The 10,333-nt window shown below is 44.7% G+C and overlaps 1 long non-coding RNA gene across 1 annotated transcript; it reads right to left on the minus strand.

Moving 5' to 3' along the window:
- Positions 1-2,946: 2,946 nt before the first annotated feature.
- LOC136048447 (uncharacterized) lies at positions 2,947-4,750 on the minus strand. The gene is made up of 3 exons (XR_010622177.1): positions 4,666-4,750; positions 3,501-3,587; positions 2,947-3,183 (listed from the first exon to the last, which is right to left on the minus strand). It is a non-coding gene; the product is annotated as an uncharacterized LOC136048447 (long non-coding RNA).
- Between the last annotated feature and the right edge of the window lie 5,583 nt (positions 4,751-10,333).

Consider the following 10,333-nt stretch of genomic DNA (forward strand, 5'->3'; position numbering starts at 1 on the left):
GCTTCACCTACAAGCCAGCATCAATGACTGTGTTTTACTCTACTAAAGCAGCAACCTGTGTACAAAGGGATGAGCCTTCAACTGGCGTGGTGGGAAAAGCACCACCAACACTTCTGATGACTAATGTGCAAACTGAGCAAAGCTTATTCACCTGGTTAACCCCTTCTTTAGGAACAAACGAGTACTGTTTTCCCCAGACCATACGTACCTGGCAAGGAAACAAAAGAAAATGTTTTGTTTGTTTAGTTCTTTTTTCTTCCTCCAAGTTTTAAGAATCATATATTAATCATGGTATTAAGAATGGTTTGGGTTAGAAGGGACCTTCTAAGACCATCTCATTCCAACCTCATTGCTATAGGCAGGGATACCTCCCTTGAGACCAAGTTGTCCAGCCTGGCCTTGACTGCTTACAAGGAGGGGGTATTCTTAACCTCACTGGGCAACCTGTTCCAGTGTCTCACCACCCTCACAGCAAAGAATTTGTTCCTTTCTCAAAAAAAAAAAAAAAAAAAAAAAAAAAGCTTTTCCATTTATTGCATTATTGGCTTAACTGTCTGGTGCTTACGCCTCTTCTTTACAGAAGCCTAAGCTTTGCTTAGACTACAACCATTACGGAAATCTCATGTACTTTTTTGTTTAATTTAATACCACTGTCAGACACCCAGTTCCCAGCAGCTTACCTGGCTCTCACAGCCCCTTGGGGTCCATGCAGATTTTCTTGCTTCCCCCAGGTGCTTGCCTGTGGCCAAGCATCAGGCCCATCATCCACATTTGCCCAGCAGTGGGGCCTGAGTACTCCTGTCACAGAAATGTGACCACAGTGGCACTGTGTAGCCCATCAGCCTGGTGAATTTTTTTTCAGCACCTTCATCAGCTCAATGGCACACTTCTCCTACTGCACCTCTGCTCTTTCCCTATTAGTAATGATATTCCTACCACAATACCACACCTGCAATGAATTGCTGCTTAATTATTTCTATAACAGCAGTGTGATTACCCCTTCTACAGTTGAGATTGTTTAGCTTATCAACAAATGAGCAATTTCAGATTAGGATGGTGCCTGCTCCTCCACACCCCATGTCAATAACTCCCGTAACTACAGTCATAATGATGCAGATAGCCCTGTGCCTGCTGGGCAGCTCTACTTTTTGAGTCAATGGGTGTGTAAGAAAGCCCCATGCAAGGAATTACATTCATCGTGAGCAGTGTGGTTTACAGCATCATTTCCTGGTGAGTTTTCAGTGTTCAGAAGTGCCTACTTTGTGCCAAATGTGTATCAGCATGATGAATACCTGGGTTTTCCTTCAAAGATGCTGGTTTAAGACTAAAGGTAGGTGTCTACCTTGCAGAAGTAGTTGGTTTTGTTTTCCTGTCTTTGGTATACAAACTGCACTTTTTTTTTTTTAACCACTAGCTCACTTTACAAGTCATCTTACTGAAACATGCTGAAGGAGGTGTATTGTTTACTATGCAAATGTGAGCATGCAAATGTTTTAGTGACAAATAAGCATTGCATGGATTAAAATGATTAAAACAAACAGACAAACAAAAAAACTGAACAGTTAACATTGCTTTTTCTTTCAAACCTTTCAAAGTTGGTTATAAAGCCACTGTGACAAAACTGCAGGAGGAAAAGCTGCCTTGTCTCCTCTGCTGCATGTGATGGGCCATCATGGCATCAAGGGCAAAGGAAGGGAGACTCAAAATGGGGTAAAAGTGGATGCTGGGGGAGGGAGATGCCCCAGGAGGTAAATTGAGGCTTATACACAGTGTCACACTGGGTACCACCACTGCTGGGGTTCCCTAGGCCACCTCATGCCACAGAATTAATGACCAGGCATTTACCTCCCCACATGGCCCATCCACAAGAGCTGCTCTTGTAGCTGCTGTACAAGAAAATCTCCCAATGTTTATACGAGCCAAAATAAAACCTAACATCCCAACTCATAGCAGAAAATGAAAGTGTTTTCTGCTCTCTTTGGCAAAGGGATGAGCACTAACATCTCAGGGGTGTTCTGCAGGCCAAGTAAACACTCTCAGCTTGCATAAACCCTGATAAGTCATTTTATGGAAGGGGAAGCTGCCAGCAGGCCCAGTGCTGTTACTGGATGTACTGACCATCCCAGGGTTTCTCAGAAGTCAACCGGTTTTAATAAAGAAGCATGGTTTTTTTTGCTGTTTCTTTTAATAGAAACGATTCTTCTTTTTCTTTTCCCCTTAAAAGCCTGAGCCAGGCTTGGCTGTGGTCTCTGAGCTGCTTGCCTTGCCCCACTTGCAGGGAGGAGGCTGCCTGGAGGCAGTGATGTTCCTGTGAGGGCTCTGATGGCCCTGCGTAAGCAGTGACGGCTGTAGTGGCTTTGCTGCCGTGAGTGAGGTTGCCTTGTGCAAGTCCAGTGCCTCCCAGGAGCCCTTTCCAGGCACTCTGCAGCAGGACTGGATACAGCCTGTGGGTCTGGGGACTGCTGTATGCAAAGATTTTCCCCAGGTGGTGCAGGGGTTTTGGGCTTTCCTGATATTTATCTCCTGATTATTTTTTTTTCCCAGCCAGGTAGTTTCCTGGGGGTTGTGACGTTTTCCTTGGTATATAGCTCAGAGCTTGTTGCTGCTGTGGTGCAACCTGTTGTTCCTCTATCCAAAAAAACAGGTAGATAGAAGTTTCCCAGGTAACTGAGCAGCTTCGCAACAGTGCACAATGGAGAACAGTACATAATACCTAATTATCCCAGATAAACCTGGCAGTGACACAGCACTGTAAGTGACTAGGACAGGACAAGAGGCTCTGCTGCAAGAAGAACACCAGTGAGAGAAACTTCTTGGCATCTAAATACTTCAGTTCAGCATCTCTGTTAACATCAGTGCTGTCACTGTGGGCATGTGAACACAGTAATGGGGACATTAGAGCCTCACATACCTGAGGCAGCTTTTTCTCACCTATGAGGCTGGCAAACGTGGGAAGAGCATAAGGATTTGGTGATAGGATTAGCTGATATAGTTTCCCCCTTGGCCACAATCTGCAGCTCAAACATTTCTGGTGTCAGAGATGGTGGTGTTCTATCCGATAGTTCCTGCTGTACCTGTTGTCCTGCACAATGCGCAGCGCCTGGGGTATCTTGATGAGACCATATCATGTGCTGGGGTCAGTGCGTTCCTCCTGCCGGAAAAGTGATCTGAGCTCTTCTTTATCTGCTGGGAGAGATTATGCCACCTACTTAAATTAAAAAGTTTCCAGTTACCACATGGATCTCAACTGCAGCCTGCACAAGGCACACCTACATGGCTTACAAATAGCCACTGGAATTTCTTTTGAGGCAGGGCCAAGCCCTAGCCCACATTGGCAGCAAGAATTGTGCTGGACAGGCTAACGCTGAAAAAACTGATTTCTTGCAAAACTCTACAGAGGGAACTGAGACCATGGTGGGGGTAAGGAATATATCCCATGGGGACCTAAGGATTTTGTAGGCTGTGTGTACAGAGCTGTGGCATGTTAGGAACCAGCTTACTTTTTGAAGTGATGGTGTGGGGCTGGAGAATGCTGCCCTGTGCTCTGCGAATCTGGAAATTTGGATTTGGATCCATCTGTTACAAACCTGATAAAAGAAAAAACTTTAAGAGAAATCAGTGCTTTATCATTCTTCGAAAGAGGAAGGAAGTTGTCACAAATGAGCAGGAAAAGCCTCCTGGGGGCACACTGCAGCTCCTGCTGGGACTGTGGCTCTGTCCCAGAGTTGGGAAAGAAGTTTACAATGAGACTGAGATTCTGTGAGATGCAAAATGGTGTTTTGTGTTCACCTCTACTACAGTCATGAGTCACTTGCTGCTGGCTTTATGCAGGTAGAGAAGCTTTTACTTCTAGATACAGCTTTTTGGAAAAACTGTTACCAGCTTCGGCAAAGCACTGTTTGGCTCAGGAACAAATACTCAGGGAAGGTCCTGAGAGGTATTTCAGATAATTGGTCCATTTCTAAAATGAAATTCTTAATAACGGACACAACCTCTCTAATGGCTTTCCACAATCACTCGCCTAATTAGTACACAGGGAGGAATATGCAGCAGAATTAGACTTTTCCATACATAATTAAAGCTAATGGAAGCCCAAACACCAATGCAAATAAACATGCTCTGTAAATAAATGCAGAGAGCACAGCACAAGTGTTCTTCAACAAAGCCTTATGCCAGAGTGGGCAGCGTTTTCTCACATGTTTTTTAGTGGCAAAATATGTCAGCTTGTTTGTTGGACAAGCATAGATGCACTGAGAAGTCTGGTTTTGTGGATTTGTTTTCCCAGACAGAAATTCCCATTTGAGTCTGAATTCTGTTCTGGGGCTGGTAATTCAACTCCATCATCCTGTTAAGTGCTCAGGCTGTTTTATATGTTTCCCCAAAAGAGTATGTCATGCCCTCCATCTCAAACAACTGTCTTTATGTAGCGTCTTATTCTGGGGTATCTAAGGGAGAATCACAGAAACAGAACAAGTCTAAGCACCACTATGTGCAACAGAAGACATGGTGGGCCATCACCAGCAGAGCAGATTTGATGCAGGGTCAGGAGCACTGTCTCACATGTATTAACAGATAGGAGCTTCCCTCCAAAATTCTTGTGCCTATTGTCAGACACTGTGGCGGGGTGTGCACTGATGTATTTAAGGATTACTAGTCAAGACTCACCAGTGAAGTTTTCTCTGTGCCTGTCAGCAATGCTCCTGCCTGATGCTCTCAAGGAAATAGCAGAACTTCCAGGGCTAAATGAAACCTCTCATGCCAACTGCTGGTCTTCCAAATCAGTATCTTTTACCTGCAAGTCAAGAGGCAAAGCAGTTCTGGTTTCCCTGAAGTGTAAATTACAGCATGCACTTCCATTTCTATATGAATGAAAACACACCATACAGGTAAACACTATGAAAAGTCTTCCAAGTCTGAGAAAACAAGGACCAAAAGACCATTCTGGCCACTGTGCTGAAGAACATGCAGGAAAGAGGATTCTCATGGTCCCAGAAGATAGTCAGGACTTCGATTTTTAAACCTTGCTTTCCCTGCAGGGCCTATCAGGATGTCCCTGTGATACAATCAGTATGACCTCGTGGGATTCATCAGCCTCACAACCAGTGCTGGTCACATGGAAAATCTGCTGGCTCAGGAGAAGGGTGGAATGGGTGCATTTTCAGGAGAGAACGGCAAACATCTAAATGCAATCATGCTCTTTGGTTTAACCTCCCAATTACTGACAGGACTTCAGAAGTCCCTGTAAGCCAAATGGATGTAACATCACAGCACGAAATGATACAGGTAAAACCAACACCAAAAAACATTTTGTTTGTGTGCAAAGTAAAACCCTTGCCAGAAGTTTTGTGGTACAAAAAGATTACTGATGCAACCTTGTCCAGAGAGACTACGAGGTCGGCTTTTTGTTCTCTGACAGTTTGCTGAGGCTTTCACAATCCCCTTGGGATATTCTAGTGCACACTTCTCACCCTCAGAGTTGCAATGATAATAAGCATTGATCATTATTATTTTTTTTAATATCTATCAATCAGCATATTTCCTAGAAACAAGCAGAAGGCAGAAGAAATGTCCTTTGCTTATTTTATCATATTTATCCCTTTTTTTTTTTTTTTTTTTGGAAATACAGAAGGCTGCTCTAATCTTCAACTGTCACCATGTCACCTCCTGAATTTGGCAAATATAAATGTGATGCCAAAATCACTGAAAGCTGCAGCAAAAGGTCGTTTTGGTTGCAGGGCTGTGGGTGTGCTGTCAGCTTAGGCTGCCAGGGTTCTGTGACTCTTTCAAGGGGTCAGTGAGGGGGTTGAGCTCTCATGTCCTCTACTTGTGATGGCCTCAGTCCCTTTTAAAGCACAGGGGGGAGAGAGGCATGGCAGCTCAAAGTGGTTTCTAACACAGAGGCTCAGCAGGCCATTTCATTTGCACCAAATGACAGGCCAGCGCTTTGTTGCAACAAACACCAGACAAACACAAAATCAAAACAGCCCTCGTGCTGCTGAGCATTTGCTTTCTGTACAATATAGCCAAGAGAAGGGGAAGGGAGTGGTTGCACTCCTTTCTGTTCCACCAAAAGACCCAGTGATGCTCAAGGGAATGAAAATAGTGCTGAAAATAAGGCCTGGATTGAGGAACATGTTTTGGCCTTCAATATCCTAAATGAAGTATATTAATGCTACCGCCACCAACAATTAAACATCTCTTGTCTGCACAAGGCCCTGCAAGCCGGTCAACAGGAGTTCAGGTTTTCAGCTCCAAGAGCAAGAACTTGCATCGCAGAGTCCTTAGATGAAGTTGCTATACTAAGAAAGAACATCATGGTAAAGGTAAGAGGCCAAGGTTTTTTTTGAGGGGGGGAGAAATCACTTAAGCAATAATATCAGCTCTTGAATATCTTCAGTATGCTCTACAGCCTCTAACACCGACAGCAAAACTGTGTTGAGTATTGCACTGTAAAATAAACTGTAACTAGCAATTCAGCAGCATGGACAAGCCAGTGCTGGTTGCAGATATATGAAATGCAAGATTGCTAGAACTCACTCCTGAAATTCCGTGTGTTGCAAAATGAATGTTTTTCCACATGTTTCATCAGTGCCTAGCGCAGTGCAGATGTAATTCTGAATTGAGACCCACAACCAGAAAGTAAGCATCTTTTGCTTACACGGTTGTAAAGCCTGCTGCACAGATATAGGTTAGCTTTTGGTTCCGAGTTCCTCGGAAATGTCTGTTCACTGACAGTATCCAAAGCTTGCAGCAGTTTCTCCAGAGATTTTAGGTGCCCTTTCTTCTGATTTCTTTTTTTCTTTCTTAAAAGTTATGGGAGAAGCTCCACTACATGTGGAGGAACACAGTCCTGGTTTATATCACTAGTTCCACAGCTTTTTCTCTTAAGCTTTCCACTTAACTTTGGGTCCTCTACAAGAAATGTAGCAGAGAAATCATCACCTCTGATTTAAGACTAAGTGTGAAGAAGTAATTTGAGCGAAAACCTTCTATGCTATTTTTTTTTAAACTGTCGTTTTTTACAGCCCTCTGGAAGGCAACTCTCAGGTCTCCCCAAAGCATTCTTTTCTCCAGCTAAAACAGCCCCAGCACTCTCAGCCTGTCCTTGTAGGGGAAGGGCCCCATTCCTGAGCTCATTTTTGCGGTGCTGTCTCTCTTGTGCTGAGAACTCCATATCTGGATGCAGTACTCCAGGTGAGGCCCCACCAATGCAGAGCAGAGGTGCAGGATCACCTCTCTCGCCCTGCTGGCCACACTTCTGTTGATTCTGTTGATACAGTATACAGTGGGTTTTGCAATAGCACACTGCTGGCTCATTTTTTTAATGGATCACATGCAGTTCATTTGCTAGCTAAAAAGCTATTCAACCAATTACACGTTTTCTAGAGCAGGATACTCTCTCCTTTTGAAGCTAATGTAGCCAATTTCACACAAGGGCTAACTTTAGTTTCTTGGCAAGTGGCTCACACACACCTAAAGTAACAGTTATTTAGCACTATATTCAGGAGTCTAGGCTGCTGTGATCTATAGAACCAAACATGGGAAGACTGACCTTAAATTCCCCATGGGTACAAATACCCATTAGCTCTGATATTAAAAAAATAAAAATAAAAAATGATCTCAAACTACAAGTGACACTATTGTACTAGAATGTCCATCTCCTAATGTTACTGGAATTTAAGGTCAACACAGAAAATATTTTGTACAGTTTTCCGAGGTCACTTCATCCACATCCCTTCCCTTCAGGAATGGCCTTGTTCTGTCTCTGAGAAACAGCACACGAACACCAGGGGGGTCCTGCTGGCCCAGGAGAGCAACAGGTACTTCTTGGCACCATGCATCAGAACAGCAGGAGATGAGAGGGGACAGAACAGACATTCTGTACACCAGAGCCCCTCCATGCAGCATGCAAAGATCCCTGCCCACAGCTGGTTCCTCTCAGACAAGTGGGAGAAAGAAGTGGTTCACTCACTGCATCAAAGAACTTCCTGGTGGAGCATGTGATGTTTCTGACAGCCTCCCCTAAGCCCCTGGCTGTCAGTTTACTCAGCACTTCTGCTAGGGCCAGCATGTGATCAGCTGCTGAAGTTCTCCATCCCCCTCTGCAGCACCTCCACAACTGCCCCCTTGTTCTTTTCCACCTGCAAAGCAAAAGACATGCTCGTGGCTCCTGCCTGGGATGGCTGCCCTTTCTCCTTTCTTCTTCCCACATGTTTTGCAAGGGGAGGTGCTGGTATACTACAACCCCATGACAAGTGGCACTTGCACATCTGTCAGAGCATTTTCCCCATTGCTTTCCAGCTGAGGTTGGAGAGAAGTCTGGCTGCAGAGAAGCCCCTGTCTGCCTGTGCTGCTCTGGCAGGGTCTTGAAGCCTTGTGCAATCCTGTCAGATGTTAGCAAGGGACCACAGCAAGAGCCACCTTACCTGCTTGGGCACACCACTGACAGCACTGCTGAGGCCTCTCACCACAGCATGACTGGGTCCTGCAGCTTCTCCAGGAGGATCCGTACCACGGGCTTAAGGAGATCTTTCCCCTCAGCCAGAAGGACCTTCATCACAAGGAAGCAAAAAGTCCCTGAGTGTCAGGATGGTACCTCAGCCCAGGCAGGGCACACAAAGGAGCTCTGTGCAAAGGAGAGCCCTCATCAGGCTCCCTGCATGAATGCTTTCATGTGGTCTCTTCCCATAGACAACCTGAGCAGCAGCTTCCTCAGAATGACAACTGGGCTTCAGACCCAAATCCAGCACTCTCAGCCCATGCTGGTGAGCACCACCTCCAGCAATTCAGGCCACCTCCCAGATAGCAGCCAAATGTTCACCCCAGGGTCAAGGAGGCCCACCCCCCGCTTTCTCACAAAAGAGCCAGCACTTTGTTCCCAGTATGGAGCTCCTCTCCTCACACCTGTGAGAAAGTGGCTTCACGCACAGCCCAGAGTCACCCCAAATCACTTATAAGTTCTTGTCCTTGTAGATATACTGTCTCCTTTGAGAACAGATTAAATGGATGCAAGTTGTACCAGTGCTAAGAACTGCACTTTTTCACCGTGAACCTGATCTCTGAAAAGGGATCACTACGCCTGGTCAGTCACCAAATACTTTTCATTTAGTCGCTTTTACAGAACTTTCCTCACCCATAAATAGCTCTCAGCAGGCAGAGGAGATTCAGCAAAGAAAGAAGACTTGTTATCATTTAAGTTTTTTCTTCATTACTTAATACCTCTCCCCAAATCTAGCATTTCAACATCCCCTTCAGCACAGGCAAGCCAAGCAGAGCAGTGTTTACTCCCTAGTTTCACAGCTCCTGAATCAGGATCAAAGGCAGCATCAGGGTCATAGTTTCCATGATCCACAGCCTGACCCAGCTGAAAAGTTTGTCAAGCATGTGAAAGGCTTCTCTGAGTTCTGCCAACACGAAGAGGGCATCAGAATGTTTTCCTAAATCCAACCCAAACCATGACTACAGAGATTGGTGGCTTCATTCTCTCTTGTATTAAAAACACACCCTTCACAGCAAATACTGTCTATCAAGGAGATCAGTTGTGTTTTCAAGTACTCATCTTCAACTCAAACACTGGCAGCAGGCATTTTGTTATCTCCTCTGGGTTAGGAAATATCATGGATTCTCCTTTTTTAATTCCAGCCACTTGAAACTTAGCTATCAAGGTGGAAATTAGCACACAGACAACTCACTGTAGTAGTCAGCAGAATGCAAGACTGCTACCTGAGCAGTGTAGGTGAAATGATGCCAAGATTCCTAAGAAAGTCAGCTCTGCCACTGTATGTTCCAGGGTTGAATCCTCATCTGGGAATGAAATAGTGCAGTTGTACCCATGCCAACAGATCCAGCTGGAATGTTCACAGGTTTCACTACCTAGAAAACACTTGTTTGGAAAACTTGAAATGCACAAGGCTCTGTTTTCACATTGTGCTTGCTAAGGTAGCTATAGTATTTATAGATGTGTTCCCTAAATGATAAATTTATATAAATAGCACTGAGGGGCCAGGCAATTCCGAGGGCTCAGCATCATGAGCTCAGGCACTGTTTACTTCTTTGCAGCATGGAAAGAGGTTCTTCACCTCTTTTCTCCTCAGGTCAGTACGATGGTCTATACTTCCTAAAATCCTAAAACTGTACCAATCAATTACCAGTAATGCTACTAATGTGTTGGAAGACTGGCTTAAAGCACTGCCAACACACATCAAGTCTTTGACTGAAAGATGCTTTAAAGGAGATGGTAAGGTATGGGGAAAAAAACCACAACCAAAATCTCCAAGGTACAAACTGATGCTGTAAATTGCTTGTGCCAAATATGCAATTACTTCACAGCAAC

This window comes from Cyrtonyx montezumae, unplaced genomic scaffold (genome assembly GCF_038088225.1).
Source record: "Cyrtonyx montezumae isolate F1298 unplaced genomic scaffold, pur_monq_1.0 scaffold_2, whole genome shotgun sequence".
In the NCBI taxonomy this organism is placed as follows: Eukaryota; Metazoa; Chordata; class Aves; order Galliformes; family Odontophoridae; genus Cyrtonyx; species Cyrtonyx montezumae.